Source organism: Myotis lucifugus, unplaced genomic scaffold (genome assembly GCF_000147115.1).
Source record: "Myotis lucifugus unplaced genomic scaffold, Myoluc2.0 scaffold_78, whole genome shotgun sequence".
NCBI lineage: Eukaryota > Metazoa > Chordata > Mammalia > Chiroptera > Vespertilionidae > Myotis > Myotis lucifugus.
The window spans coordinates 4,564,640-4,582,130 of record NW_005871126.1 but is presented as its reverse complement, the minus strand read 5'-3'; the positions used below and the strand labels follow the sequence as shown (position 1 = coordinate 4,582,130).

Below are 17,491 nucleotides of genomic sequence, written 5' to 3'. Positions count from 1 at the left end.
GACCCCCAATTTCATTGTTACAAATTGAACATAATTAAAGCATAGTGATTAATCACAAAAACAATATGTAATTATATATGTGTTTTCCGATGGTCTTAGGTGACCCCTGTGAAAGGGTCATTTGACCCCCAAAGGGGTTGCGGCCCACAGGTTGAGAACCGCTGGTATAGATGGTCAACAAATGTGGCCTGGAATTTTTTTTGAATTTTGCACTTTGTGAGGTTTCTTTTTCACTACTTTATAGTTGAATTTTGTAAGTTCTTGATGACCTGGAAATGGAATATTATATGTTTTTAGTAAATATAGTCATACTTTCTGTGTGTTTGTGTGGAATACTGTATGTGTGTATTTCTAGGAATTTCTCATGCTAGGTTAACATTAATGTAAATTGTGACTTTGATAAAAATAAAAAGACCTTTTATTTAAAAAATTTATTTATTGATTTTAGAGAGAGGTAGGGAGAAAGAGAAAAAGAGAGAGAGAGATTGAGATCAATTTGTTTTTCCATTTATTTATACATTCATTGGTTGCCCTTGTATGTGCCCTGACTAGAGATCAAACCCACAACCTTGGTGTATCAGGAAGATGCTCCAACCAATTGAGCTACCCAGCCAGGGAAAAATAAAAAGACCTTTTAAAAATTAGCAATGCATATTTATGTTGGTAAAATATCACCTTAATATCCTATATAATAAAACCCTAATATGCAAATCGACTGAATGGCAAACTACTGGCAGAATGACCGGTCAGGGGAAGCTCCTGTGTTGAGTGTCTGCTCCCCAAAAGGGAGGTGACCAGCAGTGACAGCGATAATTGGGGGGTGAGGCTGGCAAGTGGACGGCGCCAGGCTACCAGCCAAGGTGGGTGCCAGCGGGGACCCTCCCTGACACCCCACCCGCCAGTCGCTCCACAGATGACTCTGGTCGCCGGCCAAGCCTAGGGACCCTATCCTATATATTGGGAACAGTCTCTTAGATTTTAAAATTAAAACCTGGCAAGGCTACTCTAACACTGAAAAAAAACAGGATGATGCAGCAATGACATGCATGAACTCAGGCTTGCATATTTCGTGGTCAGCCCTGATTCTGACACTTATAACTGTGTGACAAAGCCAATTACTTAACTTCTCTCTGCTTCAGTTTTTTCACCCATAAGATGGGGAAAATGGTACTACTGCCTCAGAAGGATCATGTTATGTACTACTTTTTATAATCAGGGCAAAAAAATGTAGCTGCCCATATAACAGCAAGATGCCTTTCACCTGTATGAAAAGTATGGTCTGGTGCATGCAGTGTCCCGGATTGCGAGAGGGATGTCCGACTGCCGGTTTAGGCCCGACATCCCCTGAGGGGTCCCAGATTGCGAGAGGGCACAGGCCGGGCTGAGGGACCTCCGTGCATGAATTTCGGGCCTCTAGTGGCAATATAATATTCTCTCTCTCTCTCAAAATATGTGCTAGAATGCCCCAACTCCCTAGTCAGCATCAGATCATATTCCTTAAAGAAGAGGTGTTCAGCAATCTCATTGGGAAACGGGAAGGCTACAATTGGGCTGTGGTGTGGTCTGTCATCCTCTGTAAATTATGAATGCTTTTGAGTCTTTCTATAGGTGGGGAAGTGGGGAGATGATTTGTATGATGGGAGGAGACACCAGGTTCCAAATTCCATGTGAATCTCTGGCATTCAGGGGCAGCTGATATGTGAATGGAGCTAAAAGATTTCAACAAGAGAAACCTGCTTTGTTGTTAAAGTAATGGGCTGGCTCATCGGTCAAGGTTGTACTACCAGAGAGCACCTCCTGCTATCCCCAGGGCAAGTCATTGGTGCTGCAAAATGGGTCCTTGAAATAAGAGAACGTGGGGGAGGAGCTTAGCAGGCTTTTTGCCAGGAGTCTGCTGGCAGAGTAGGGACACTCTCCTGAGTAAGGTGAGTTTCATCTTGGGACTGTCACTGATATGGAGGAAGAGGGATATTCACCACATTGACACTGAGAAAACGTGTAAAATGTAGGTAATTTGGGTCTTCTATAAACATTTGCTAATTTTTTCTTCTAACAACATATATATTTTTTTCATACATACTGGTAACATAATATTTAGAGAAATGATATCATATGAGGGCCATCCAAGGATAAAATTTTCCATGATTTCTAAGAGGGTTTCCTCAGGCAAATAAAATATGAAACCACCTTAAAATAAAGCACTTTTGCCTCTTAGACTAGCCAGCCACTCTGTTCTTGATATTTTTTTTTTTGTAGTGCTAACATTTTCCTAGTCTTTGAAATCCAAAATTCTCTTTGTATGTAGGTATAAAATGGCATACCTGCCGTCTAAAGAATTCAACCTGTGTGTGTCCCCACTGCATTTAAAATTTAGGGCTCTCAGATGAATCCAGCTTTATTTAAACCTGACCAAACAGGTATTGAAAATCTTAATGAATGGAAGCTTCATGTTATTGGCTTATTTCCCACATTATTGAGTTTCTGTCTCAGTTGCCTGAACAGTGTTCGATGACTTAATTTACTTTCTTTCTGGGGGACAAGTGGCAAAGAAATATACAGAGACATAGGAAGGACTTACAGCTAAACAGATGCATGTAGAAAATTAGAATGTCGAATGGGAAATCTGAATTAATTATGCAGAAATACTGATCAGACACTACAAAAAGTTTGAATCCTCTGGTAAACTTACTTGAAATTATAAATACTTTAAAAAAGCAGGTTGAAGAGAAGGTGACTTCACAACCTTGGTCTTCTATAGAAGAAAAGAATGCCATCTAAGAACTAGGAGGCAGGAGGGGAAGAGAGGGAGGGAGAGAGAGAGAGAGAGAGAGAGAGAGAGAGAGAGAGAGAGAGAGGTGGATTGGTTGCATGGGGCTGGGGATTGAACCTGGAACCCAGGTATGTGCCCTAGACTGGGAATCAAACCTGAGGCCTTTCGGTGCTTGGGCCCATGCTCTCACCACTGAACAACACCAGCCAGGACTGGTTTGCATTTTAAAATGCCACCCTCCCCATTTCCCCTATAATGTAGTGATTAACTGCATGGTCTCTGAAACCAAGCTACTTGGATTCCAACCTGAAAGTGACCACTTCCTACTTGTGTGACCTTAGTCCGGTTGTGTAATCTTTTCACAAAATTGGTATGCGGATGGTAACCTACCATGCAGGTTTGTTGGGAGAATGAAATTAGTAAATATATGCCGGTATTTGAAATGCTTACGGTAGAAGAATGTCTACAAAATAGTAATTGCTGAGCAAATGTTAGAAATGATAATTTCTGAGTAATTTAATTTCTCTAGATCTCAGTTTTCTCATTTGTATAAGAATGCATTTTTCTGAACTTCTTGCTAGGGCTAGTAATAAAATCATGTGTCTGAAGAAATTTTCTTTCTATGAGGAGAGGTATATACTCAAATGCCAAAAGGCTCAAGGCAAAATAAATAACAGAGCTCACTTTGGATCTGGGAGGATAATGGAAGAATTCCTGGCAAAATTGTTATGCATTAAAGTTGCCAGATTTGGGAATATTAGAAAGTGACAACATCTAGAAAACAACATTAGAAGCAAAATGCATATGCCAAACTTAAATACTGCCCAATAATGGGAAAGGGGTGAGGAACTCCTTCTGCCATCGAATATCACTATTATTTTATTCAAGAAGGTGCTTGAAGAGGAAAGGAATTATCTCAGCCCAAGGAGAGCGCTTTTAAATCCACATATTGGCTTTTGTGGAATCTTACTATGTTATCATTTCCCTCCTCTCCCCAGATTTAGGGATAATCCCATCATGAACCAGGCAATTTACATGCTAGTGTTTGGAAAGTACTACCTTTAAGTATGAGAGGATTTCAATAGCCAGAAATTTGGATGGAAAGAGGAAAAAAGGATTTTAGCAAAGGCATCTGTATAAAGAAAGGCACAGGGCTAGAGCACCGGGATAATGAATGCTAGCTGCTTCATTAGACAAATTCCGAATCCTAAGGACATAACAAATTATATTTTTTTCTCACTCACATAATATCTGATAGGGCTTGGGCAGGCTTCCTTCATCTTGCCATTTGGGACATGTCTCCTCCAAGATGACTGACATTTAGAAGAATGTCTGCAAAATAGTAAGTGCTCAGTAAATGTTAGAAATTATAATTTACAAGTAACTTAATTTCTCTAGATCTCAGTTTTCTCACTTGTATAAGAATACATTCATTCATCTCCGAATGAATGAAATCGGAGAAAAGAAAGGAGGCACTTGGCTCTCACCTGACTCAGCCTAGAAGCGATACATCTCACTATTCTTACTGCAAGGGGGGCTGAGGAACTGAGATGCTCCCATTTATATTGGTAAGGGCCTGAATGTTATGGGGGTGGGGGTGGGGATAGTAGGATTAAGCACTGCTCAGAGTTTGGCATTATGTAAACCATGGGTGGGAGCAAGGGGCAGTAAGAGCTGGAAAAATCTATGATGAATTGAGGAAGAATATGAATTCTGGGCTTTGTTAAGGATGCATTACAGTTTTGAGCAGGGACTAATATCAGATCCTTCATAAATCTATTTTCTACAGTAACTAAAGAAAATGATAGTTACTGTAGAAAATAGATTTAGGAAGAAACAACAGCCTAAATGAGGGCAGTGATTCTGAAGTTAAATGTGAAAGGCAGTGTAAAAATAGAATTGATGGAAAGTCTTGGCAACTGCTTAGATATAGAGGAGCAAAAAAACTAAGAAGAGAAAGGCAGTGAATGCAATTCTAAGGCCTCTTGTCTTGGAGATTAGGTGGACGGTATAATGAAATAGAACGTCTCATGAAGAGCAGGCTTTGTGGAGCTGCATGCTGTTTGTGCCAGGTAGCTCTCTGTGATGCTTGCTGAATTGTAGGAGGCAGTGGAAGCTCCATGGGGAGATGTCCAAGAGACAAGGATTTCAGTCTGCAGAGAAGGTAGATCTGGGAGAAGACAGCTGGAGTCAGGAAATGAAGGACGCCGTTGAGAAGCATAGTGCGTAGCTGTAAGAGAAGGTGGTGGAGAATGAGCCTTTAAACACTACATTTTGATTCTTGTGTTAGTGGGGAGGGGAGAGAAAGTTGAGAAAGTGAAGAAGTCAGAGGAGTGGTAAGAGACCTGCAGAAAGCAGTGGAGGGCTTCCTGATCCATCTTCCTGTGACTAGAGTAAAAGCCCAAACATGTGCTGACAGGTAGTATTTGCATTCTGTGACCTTAAACCTCAAGCAAACTATGGAACTGCTCAGAAATCCTATTGTATTCTCCCTGATGAATTCACCTTCCCATTCCAAAGAGGAATATTTTACACTTTTTCCTCTCTCGTTAACCCATCAACACTCCCTATCCCTCCTTTAACGGCCGATCCTCTGGCTGCTTATTTCGCTGAGAAAATGGAGACAATCTAAAAACTACCTCATCTCCCACCACAACGTCTTTGCAGAATCCAGCCTCTAGTCTGTCTACTGTGCTTCTCCATCTGTACTTGCTTCTCTCTGAGCCTCTTCCCTCCACGTGTGCAAAGACTTTCCTCACTTGGTTCTGCTCCTGCAATCATCTTTCCTTCTGCATCATCTTTCCTTCTCTCTCTTGAGTTATCTCTATCAACACATAAGTGTGCTGAAATATCTCCCATCTCTAAAAGCTCTTCCTAGACACACCCCCTTCATCTTCCTCTAGTTTCTGTCTCAAGTCTCTGTTCCTCTTCATTGCAAACTCAACATAATTTCTTTTCTTTTCTTTCTTCCTTCCTTCCTTCCTTCCTTCCTTCCTTCCTTCCTTCCTTCCTTCCTTCCTTCCTTCCTTCCTTCCTTCCTTCCTTTCTTTTGGATATTTTTATTTTATTTCTGAGAGGAAGGGAGAGGGAGAGAGACATAGAAACATTAATGATGAGAGAGAATCATTGATCAGCTGCCTCCTGCATGCCCCCAACCGGGGATCAAGCCCACAACCCGGGCATATGCCCTTGATGGGAATTGAACCTGGGACCCTTCAGTCCGCAGGCCGAGGCTCTATCCACTGAGCCAAACAAGCTAAGGCTCAACAGGATTTCTTTATGTCCTTTGTATTGTATTTTCTCTTTCAGTATAATCAGTTCTTTCCTTTGCTGAAAGTGCCCTCATCAGCGTCAGCAGTGACTTTCATCTTGCTACACCCAGCCGCCAGTTCTTGATATTCATTTGCTTGAATTCTTGGAAGCTTTGGACAAAGTTGATCACATCCTCCTCATTGAAGCAACAACTTCCAGAACACCTAACTGCTGGGGTTTTCTCCTAGTTTGCTGGTCCCTACAAATGTTAGAGTGCCCCAGGGCTCAGTCCCTGGATCTTTATCCACATGTGCTCCCACCTAATTGGTTGGAAATACTATCTTCATACACAGGACTCCCCAAGTCTTCTCCAGTTCTGACCTTTCCATTGAGCTTTAGGTTTGTGCATCCGCTTGCCTATTTAACATCTGTGCTAGAACGACTAATAGAAACTGAAACCCAATTGCCCAGAACAGAACTATTGGCCCCCTCCCGGCCACACCCCTTCCCAGCACTACCAGCAAATAAACCTTCTCTCAGTCTTCTGCTCTCTGTCCCTTCTTCCACCACCACCCACCGCCGCCCACCACCATCCCACCACTGGTTTTTGTAACAGCCTCCTGACTGACCTCTCTGCTTTACTATTGCTTCCCTTAACCCTAAACCCAGGATATACTCTGTACAGTAGCCAGAGCGGTTCTTTTAGAACTGCAATTAGACCATATTACTATTCTGTTCAAAACCTTTACGATAGAACCTGGCACCTTTTCCCTGGCTTACAAGGCCCTGAAAGGTCCCATCTTTCTGGCTACTCCTTGCTTTGCTTACCCCATTCCAGCCACACTAGTTTCTTCTCTTGAATCGAGCAAGCCAAGGATGTCTGACTGAGTATGACGGCCTTTGCCTTATGTTCCCTCAGATATTTGAGTAACTCTCTTGCTTTCTTTATGAGGTCTCTGCTCAAATATAACCTCCAGGAGAAACCTTCCTTGACAATCTTGTCTAAAATGGCCACTCTTACACCTTTTCTAGGCCCTTTACCCTGTTTCATTTTTCCTTATTGAGGCAGTCCTCAGGTTACGTTGACGTACATCATTTTGTGGTTACATTGTCATCTCCCATTTATTTAATAAAAAAAAAAGTTCCGTCATTTCGACGTATGTACATATGTGCTTTATGTTTTTTATTATTTTTTACCACAAGGTCAAGGAATTGTTTTCTTTTCTTTCTTTCTTTCTTTATTTATTTATTTAGTTTCACTTCATTACTGCTGTGTATGTGCTCCATGTGAGTGACGTAGGTGCTTATGTAGGTGGGTTCCGACTTACAGCGAAAATCACGTTATGTCGCGCCATAGGAATGGATCTCTGATGTAACCCGAGGACCTACTGTAGTCCTATCACTACCTAAATTTATATTGTATATTTGTTGACTTTTTTTTATTAAGGTATGATTGATATATAACTTTATATTAGTTTCAGGTGTGCAACTTAATGATTGCATATTGTTTACTTTTTAATTGTCTATCTCCTACACTAGAATATAAGATCACTGAAAGCAGAATCCTATATAATAAAAGAATAGTATGCAAATTGTCCCCTCGACCTGGAGTTTTTCTGGGAATTCAACCAGGGGGAAGGGTCGGCCAGGGAAAGGGAGGGAGGCCCCGGCCAGCAGTTGGAAGTCGCTACGGACCCTACTAGTGCACAAATTTCGTGCACTGGGCCTCTAATAAGTAAATATAAAAATGATCTGTTAATCTCTGTATCCCACTGTCTACTGCCTACAGTACTGCCAGTACTCCTGTCTAGTACTGTCTACTACCCTACTGAATCTGGCACACAGTAGGAAGTCTATAAATATATATCGAATGAATAGTGAATGAACAAACACATTTTGTTCAGAATCTTGCAAGTAACAGTTAATGGGATATGCGACTATAACCCAAGTGTATATGGTCTTTGGCATAGATGTCCTAGCTGGAAACATTTGATTCCACAGACAACTTCTGGCTTCTCCATTTTCCACATCTTTACCTTGAATGACTATTCCTTCTCCTCTCAACTTCTCCAACTCCTCAGCACTCCCTCAGATAATTCAACCTTAAAATCATTTTTGATTGTGAGAATTATATAAGCTTGGGAAAAAGACAGTGAAGTGTTAGAGGTCATGCTGCCATCTAAAGGACAGAAATGGTAGGAAGCGTTTCTTGTTAGTAAAAGTGAGAGACCAGATTGGAATTAGCAGTGGGGCAGGTAAGGCCAACTCAGCCTTCTCAGAAAACCTCTTGTTCTCTTTGGTGACCTAAGGACATGGAGGTTGTTGGGTAATTAGCACAAATGTCTGTAAAAGATTTAATGTCAGAAAGTCACATTTGATCTGCCTTTTCCACCCCTCCTTTATTTTTAAAGTGTATAAGTTGTGTGTGTGTGTGTGTGTGTGTGTGTGTGTGTGTGTAGCAAGGGGGTAGCGGGGTGGTGGGGGCAGAGGGAGGAGGTGGATTTATTTTTTCTTAGAGAAAAGATCTCAAAATGTTAACAGTGTTTGTCTTTGGGTGATGGAAATGTGGTATTTTCTCTCACCCCCGCCCCCCTTTTTCCCCAATTTTCTGAAGGGTCTTAAAAGTACATTAATATTTAAATTTAAAAAATGATCTAATTTTAAAATTTAAATGGGGAATGAGAAAGTTTGATCTGGAAAATCTATGCCTTGTGAAGATCAAGTTGAAAGAAATCTTAGATCAAATAAAAATGTTTGTGTTTTCTTTCTTTGAAGAGGCCTATTTTCTAGACTCCAGTTGACAGAAATACGAAGGCTTAAATTTGGGGAACCTCTTTTATATGATTAAAAGTGTCCATTGGGTTGAATAAGCAAGATTCCAGAAAATAGTTGGATAGTTCAATAATTTCTGAGTTTTATAGGAAGGAGGCTCGAGAGAGATACTTTGACTTGGAGAGAAGCAGCCCCAGGAAGCTGACAGACTGCACTTAAGTTGACAACCCAGAGAGTGTGGAAAAGAACAAGACTCCAGCCAAAAGTCAGGAAAACCCTCCAAACGTACATGCTCAGCCTGCAAGGACTACAGTGGACATGGAATGATTGTTGACTCACGTCGCCTGAAAGCATAAACAGCTCCTCTAGGCAAACAAAATCATTTGAGCTAGATCAGAATTGGGTGGTTCAGCAAAGGGACTTTGAGGTCCACAGTCATTAGAGATCTTTTAAAGAACAAGGGCAACCATTAAGAAGGAGCCTGGTTGGGATATGTGTCCAGTACAAGAGAGAAAACAGATGTCCTATATGTGCTTAAGAAATGTGGCGATTCTAGTGCTAGACTAGCAAACATTATGGGGCCCTGGGGATTGACCCTGAAGGAGGATTAGAGAAATGTGAGTCTGGCAAGATAAGCCAGATTTTGATCGTGGTAGGTTATGTACTGCAAATGAGACTTGTTGAATAATAATAATAATTATTATTATTATAATAATAGCATTTGTCAAGTTACTCTCTGTCAAGACCTATGCTAATATTATCTCAGTTAATCTTCTCCCCAACTGGATGTATTAAGTGCTATTAATATAACGTTACAACAACAACAACCCGCTTTGGGAAAATTTCCTGAGGGGCCCTGGAATCAACTTCCCAAGGAGGATGGGGCGAGAGATCACAGAAAGAGGCTGGCAACTCTAGAATTAAACAAAAAGTTTCAGGGAACTTACAGACAGAAGCAGTCTTAGGTGGATCTCTGCAACCAAAAGGTAATGGGGCTTGATACAAAAATAGGTTTACAGTTGATCGTATGGGAAAGGATACAATAATTAATAAATAACAATACAAGAAGACACTCATACCCACAACTGTAAACCTACTTTTGCCCACCCTCTATATGGTTCCCAGAAACACAGGTGACTTGTAGCCAAGCGCTTAGTTAACGCTGTGTATTCCAAAGCAGTAAACAATGGAATGGGCCGACTTATCTATGTAAGAACATTCCTTTCAGGTGATACGGACCCATCCCTCCCCAGGTCACTGGGACCAACTTGCTTCTTCTTAAGATGGCGTTGGTCACATCAAACACTAGAAACCGTTTTGCCTAACACCCCCAAAATAAATAATTCTATTTAAGCAATTGTCCTAAAGTCACATAGGTAATATGTGTGTATAATAAGTCTGACTGACTTCATACTTTTAATAGCTACACTCTATTTCTCTAGAACTTGTCTTCAAACGTTTTTGCTGTCATGACCTCTAAAGGAATATTATGATCAATACTTATACAAGCTTGCCTACTTTTATGTTGACATCTCATTTTTTCAATATAAGTTAAAATTTTTACAAAATATGTAATTATATTTAAAAATACTCTTTTAAAAAAGATCTGGCCCAGCTGGTGTGGCTCAGTGGTTGAGCATTGACTTATGAACTGGTTCTATTCCCAGTCAGGGCACATGCCCCAGTTGCGGGCTCAATCCCCAGTAAGGGATGTGCAGGAGGCAACCAACCCATGATTCTCCCTCAGCATTGATGTTTCTATCGCTCTCTTTTTCTCCCTTTCTCTCTGAAATCAATAAAAGTAAATATATATATATATATATATATATATATATATATATATATATATAGATTTGCTGTTGATGTTAAAAAATTGCATTCTTTCTTTTATTTTTCAAAATTTATTTTCATTCCACTCCTCTTATAGAATTTATCCTACTGTAACATATTTTTGCACATCTGTCATTCACTGTGATGGTTCGTTTTCTGCCAACTTCGCTAGGCTATAGTACTCACTTAATCAACTAAACACTAATCTAGGTGTTGGTGTGAAGGTTTTTTTATAGATGTGGTTAACGCCTTTAAAGGAGATTACCCTTGATAATGGTGTGATTCATCCAATCAGTTGAAGGCCCTAAGAGCAATAATTGAGGTTTCCTGAAGATAAAACTGCCTCAAGACTGCAACATTACTCCTACCCGAGTTGCTAGCCTACCAGACTGCCCTACAGATTTCAAACCTGCCAGGCCCACAGTCACATAGCCAATTTCTTAAAACAAATCTATCTCCTATTGACCCTGTTTCTCTTAAGAACGTTGACTGATACATTCAACCTAGTAAACTTAACTGAAATAGCAACAAAAAATATGTACACTAAAATTAAAAATTACATTTACTTTTCTGAGACATTAAGGTTATTATCTTAAAATATTTCTTAGATACTGAATTATCACTATGATTATTAATAGTCTGCTATTGCTCAAAGTGGTATAGATATATTAAAACTTTTGATAATTATTTTTAAAAGGTAAAAAACATACAGGAAATGCATCTCTTAATTAGATCCATTGAGAAATATATATATGAAATTGTTTATGGGGCCTTGATTAAAGGAATTATCAAATTGCCTTTTTGGAATTGGAACATTTTGAGGTTTGAGATATGTGAGTGGCAGATCTTTCTTTTGCAAATTGGGAGGACAGTGACTGTAAGGAGAATGAAGTATCAGTCATACCAATTATAGGAAAAAGTACCTATAAAAATAGAGGATCTGAAAACTGATGTTTCAAAACTATCTGTGGCTTTGTACCCATTCTAAAATGTTCACACACCTCCAGGCAAGTGTGCCTCCCCTGGAAGACTGCTGCCTCTTTGTCTGGGTTTCAAAGTTATCTTGGTGGCTGATCTGTTTGGACTTAGTGAATTTGGCGAACTTCTAGTTTCTGCTTATTTTCTGGCTTCTGTTAATTTAGTCCCATTACTTCATTGTGATCTTTGGATTCAAGGTCCGTTCTGTGTCTGACTATCTGATGTTTTTCAAGCCCACCGTCCCAGCAGTTTCCTTGGCTTCCTAGCTTTTTAACTTGAGAGCTTGGTTTTCCTTATGCACATTCCAGAAAGGAACGGAGCTATGCTCACCTCAGTGGGGATGGACAGATGCTGGAGGCAGTGACTTCAGTCCACCTGCCAGCCATCTTGCTTCCATGGACTTCATCATGAGGTATCAATTAGGTTAAAGCATACTTTGTTGTCCCTCTTGGAAATCGGGCCCCTTTGTCTGCTTCAATCTGTTTCCATTTATCTTGCTTTATTCCTCTTTACCTTTTGGTCTTCTTTGCCTTGTTAGGCTTAATTGCTTTTTATATTTCCATCCTAGGTTTTAATTTACCCGATTTTATGAGTTTTTAAACGCTAGTAAAGACCAACCCATAAAAATAATGCCAAAAGTTACCAAATTTTAGAGATTGAAGGAACTTTATAAATCATAATTTCTGTCTGTGTGTGCATGTGAAATAGATTTTGGGATTGTGCAGAAGACATTTAAGCCTGGGATGGGGCTTGAAAGTATGAGAGAAAAGTCTGAGGACCGACATTCCTTCCCTCCTGAGGACTGTTCCATCCCTCTGTGCTAGCACATGGCCCATGTGCTCCCTTCACTCTTGCCACCTCGCCAACCAATGTTACTGATTGGGGCAGTTGGAACAGGAAGAAGGGAAGCGAGATCGGGAAAGGGGCAAGAACTGCCTTGTTTGACCGATTGCAGGAGGGGACTTGCCAGTATTCAGAATGAACTGTTTCTCTCCTGCGATGCTTGCTTTCGTTCTGTGGACACCCCTTCCCCCTCATGGTTGGGGTTCCTCCTTTGTACTTCTTTTGTTCCAGTTGAATGCCCTTGCGTGTGCTCTCTGCCGTTGCAGGCTGGTGGCCCACTTCTGGCTTCTGTTTACGGAGACCTCCCCAGGGACCTCCCCAGGTAGCCACAGTGAATGGGATTCAGGACAATCCCATTTGGATGGCATGAAGCTAACAGTTTTTAGAAAAAAGTATACATTCAATAAGACACTGGGTTTCAACCTGTTGGGAAACTGTAGTCATGTATGCTAGTTTTGTTAGAAGATGACCCTCGACTGCCATGTGCCCGGAGCATAACTTCTGATGGATAGAATCCATCTTCGCTGGAAAATTAAAATTTACTGATGAATCATCTGGATGGTTTTGGGGTAGGAACAGGGTAAATTTCTTTCAGAACAATTTATTAGGAAGGAGTGTCAGGAGAAGCTTTTATTTTTGTTCCTTCTGGAAGACACAAAGAATCATGTGAAAGAGATATCCCTGAGGACATTTTAAGAGGAGATGGGTTAAAGCTGCAAATAGCAAGCTTTAAGGTTAAGTATGGAGAATTTCCTGACATGGAAAATTCTTCATGACTGAGATGAAATATAAAAGGACCTTCCCTCCAGCGTTGGCCACCAAACCAACTTTGTGGGGTTGTTTAAATGGCTTTGTTTTCTGAAAGTGTTCATTGATCTCTGCAAGTTGACGATGGTTGATCAAATCATAGTCCCTGATTCAACTAGGAAACTTTTGCTAAAAAGAGTTATAATTTCAGTTTCCACAGGGACATGGAATGATCTAGCCTTTTGAACCTATATAGACCAACGTTGCCTTGGTGTAACATTTAAAAACAAATTGAAACAGGTGTAATATTTAAAAACAAAGTAAAACAGCAACAACAGTATGAGAAAAAATATATAGTTTTTATGCAAATATATAAGGGCAGGAGGTTGTGATAGGTATTGGGGGACCATTGACCGTGAATATCCTGCCTGTGAAGGAAAGCACTGACTGCCCTTTGCTCTGGAATATCTTCTCAAGGATGTTTGTTTAGCTAACAGCCTTGAAAGATAGAGATTGTCTTTCTCTGGAGCCAAGAACAGGTTTTCTTGCAGTTTTGTGAGGTTGGCAGAATAATGGCCCCTCTACAGGCATCCATGTCTGAATTCCAGGAGGGTAAATGCTTTTGACTATGCTTCCTTACAGGGTAAATGGGAATTAATGCAGATGGAATTAAGAATGTGAATCAGTCCAAGGCCCTTAGAATAAGGAGGTTATCCTGGATTGTCTGGTTGGGTCTCATGTAATCACAAGGATCCTTTAAAGTGGAAGAGAGAGGCAGAGAGGACGATCAGAGTGAGGCAACATGAGAAGAACTCTGCTCGATCTGGATAGTTTTGAAGATGGAAGAAAGGGGCCATGGACCCAGGAATTCTCGCGGTTCCTGGAAGCTGGAAAGGGGAAGGAAATGGATTCTTCTATAGAAGGAAAGCAGCCAACACTTTGATTTTAGTCCACTTGGACTTCTGACCCCTAGAACTGCAAGCTAATAAACTTGTATGGTTTAAGCCACTAAGTTTGTGGTAATTTGTTTCCGCAGCAATAGGGACCGAATAATATTCCCTGTAAGATAAGGATAGTGTCTCCCTCTGGAGCAAAGGTTCAGCATGCTTTCCGTACAATACAATAAGGATCATGTCTCTTTCCAGGGCAAAGGCAGGCATGCTGATTTCTCATGATAAAATATTCAGGTTTCCTAAATTCAAGTTTTCTCTGCTGGAACTCTACCCAGGGTGGATGCAGGCGTCACTGGCTCTCTTTGCATTGCTCTGTGGGTATTGGGGCTTGGAGGAACTGGCTCAAAGGCTGATACTCTGGCCACTGCTACCGTAGTGAGTAATAACTTGTCCTTTTCCTCTGACTCGCGAATCTCATGTCTCCCGCCAGCATCTATAAAGCTCTAGCGCGCTAACTTGTTAGTTTGTAACTAGGCTTTTCACTGTGTGTTCACTGTTAATGGGCTTTTGCAAAATTTCTTTAAAAATCCTCCAGCAGCCAGATAATATTACATTCATGATGCTCTTTACTTTCCATACTTTAGGGATGAAGTGTCATGTCTCTCTCTACCTTTTCCAAGATCAGAGATCAGCTAGCAACAAATTGGAAATCCTATATAATGAAAGCTTAATATGCAAATCGACTGAATGGCAGAACAACTGGTGGAATGACTGGTCACTATGATGAGCACTGACCACCAGGGGGCAGACACTTAATGCAGGAGCTGGCCCCAGCCCGCAGGCCCCAGGCCAGCCAAGGCTGGTGCCAGCAGGGGCCCCTGATCGCCCCGCTGGCCAGGCCTAGGGACCCTACCCATGCACAAATTTTGTGCATCGGGCCTCTAGTAAAAAAATAAAAATCAAACCTGGTTGTTTACCACAGATAGTTTGAGAAGCGTTTTTGTCTACTGAAATTTACTGCTATGGCTGCAACTAAAAAGTCCCTGGTGTGTGTTTTTTTCATCCACAGAATTTCCTTCCTGCCACACTTCTCTGTTTACCTTCTCTTCCTCCATGCCATGCCACACACACAGAAAATCCTTGGGAATTAGTCTCTCGGAGTGCTTTTCCCATGAGAAGCATTCCCGCTAGGAATTTTTGGTGAATTAGATTTCCTTGGTTATGCCACGAAGCTCCCTGGCTTCCACAGCCCTTTGTTTTTATCTTACACTTTGTGGAAAAGTCATCATCTAAACCAAGGGCTTTATTTCATGGTGTGAAAACCAAGGCCTCTTATGACCAGGCAAAATACTGCCTTGAGAAGCATTCCCACTAGGAATTTTTGGTGAATTAGATTTCCTTGGTTATGCCACAAAGCTCCCTGGCTTCCACAGCCCTTTGTTTTTATCTTACACTTTGTGGAAAAGTCATCATCTAAACCAAGGGTTTTATTTCATGGTGTGAAAACAAAGGCCTCTTATGACCAGGAAAATACTGCCTTGTCTCTTTTCTGACCTAACTAGATAGTGTCTTGGGAGAAACTGTGTTAGCCACTCTCACTTCCCTTTTCCCTGACATAAGGCCTGGCTCAGTTGTTAGTTTAGTTAAACAGTATCGCTTCTCTCCACACCTCCAGAAATATAAGGGTGAAATGGAAATTACTTTATTTACAGGCTGAGTATAGCTAGAGAAATTGACCTGTGAAAGAAGTTGGAAAGAAACTTAAAACTAATTAATTAATTCAAGAAACATTTATTGAGGCAACTATATGCAAGGCACTCTTTTTAAAAAAAATCTTCACTTGAGGATTTAAAAAAAAATTGATTGAGAGAGAGAGAGAGAGAAAGAGAGAGATAGAGAAGCATCGATGTGAGAGAGAAACATCGATCGGTTGCCTCCCGTCTGCACTCTGACCGGGGATTGAACCTGCAACCTAGGTATGTGCCCTGACTAAGAATCTAACCCACAGGCTCTCTGAGTCCCGCGGTGCCGCCCAAGGACCACAAGAAGGAGAAAGATGCTGGAAAGTCGGCCAAGAAAGACAAAGACCCCGTGAGCAATTCGGGGGCCAGGCCAAAAAGAAGTGGTCCAAAGGCAAAGTTGGGGACAAGCTCAATAACCTGGTCTTGTTTGCCAAAGCCACATATGACAAGCTCTGTAAGGACCTTCCCAACTACAAGCTTATAACCCAAGCTTATAACTCCGAGAGGCTGAAGATTCGCGGCTCCTTGGCCAGGGCAGCCCTTCAGGAGCTCCTTAGAAAAGGACTTAGTAAACTAGTCTCAAAGCACAGAGCTCAGGTGATTTACACCACAAACACCAAGGGTGGGGATGCCCCAGCTGCTGGAGAAGATGCTTGAACAACAGATCTCACCGGCTGTACATTTTGAAAAATAAGCCTTTATTAAATCAAAAAAGAATCTAACCCGCAAACTTTTGGTGTACAGGATGATCCTCCAACCAACTGAGCCGCCTGGTCAAGGCAAGGCACTCTTTTCGATCCTGGAACAAGGCTTGAAGACTGGGAGCTTCCTGGGGAAGGATGAAGAGAACCTTACTTGGGAAGAAATTGAGAAATATATTCCAGTGTCTAGAATTGTGAAGTTTGGGGATTATATGGAGGGGGAATTTTGTAGGTTTATCATTGAATAAAATTTTTTTAAAAAAATATATTTTATTGATTTTTTACAGAGAGGAAGGGAGAGGGATAGAAAATTAGAAACATCGATGAGAGAGAAACATCAATGAGAAAGAAACATTGATCAGCTGCTTCCTGCATATCCCCACTGCGGATGCGCCCACAACCAAGGTACATGCCCTTGACTGGAATCGAACCTGGGAACCTTCAGTCCACAGGCCGATGCTTTATCCACTGAGCCAAACTGGTCAGGGCAGCATGCTCTTTTTTTCAGAGTCAAAAGCTTAACTGAAACACTGCTTCCTAACAGGCATACAAGAAAAATTACCAATACTCCTTTTCTTTTCTAGTTCTTTGAGAGAAATAAAGAATATTCCTGCTCATGCACTTGGAAGTCACTAGTAAATAATATGGGTCAGAACTTTGTCTATTCAGCAGTGGACCCATTGAACTCTCCAAGCTTCCTCTGGTATATGCCTAAGATATGTGTTCCTTTTGTACTAAGGACTACAAAATGACCAGCTCCTTTAAGAGATTTGGAAGGAGCGGGGATTACAGGTTGGTTAATGGATGGGTTTAACATATTCTGTGAAAAATACATTATGCATAAATGTTAAATGTATTTAACATATTCTGTGAAAAAAATACATCAATTTGTAAGAAAAGGCAATTGGATCATGTAGAGTTTTGGTTCCTAAAAGAATCGTTTCTTGATTGAAAACATGTAAG

General features: G+C 41.0%; 1 pseudogene; it reads left to right on the top strand.

Annotated features, from left to right (window-relative positions):
• Positions 1 to 16,541, top strand: part of LOC102421671 — a 22,790-nt pseudogene extending 6,249 nt beyond the window's left edge.
• Positions 16,542 to 17,491: the final 950 nt, after the last annotated feature.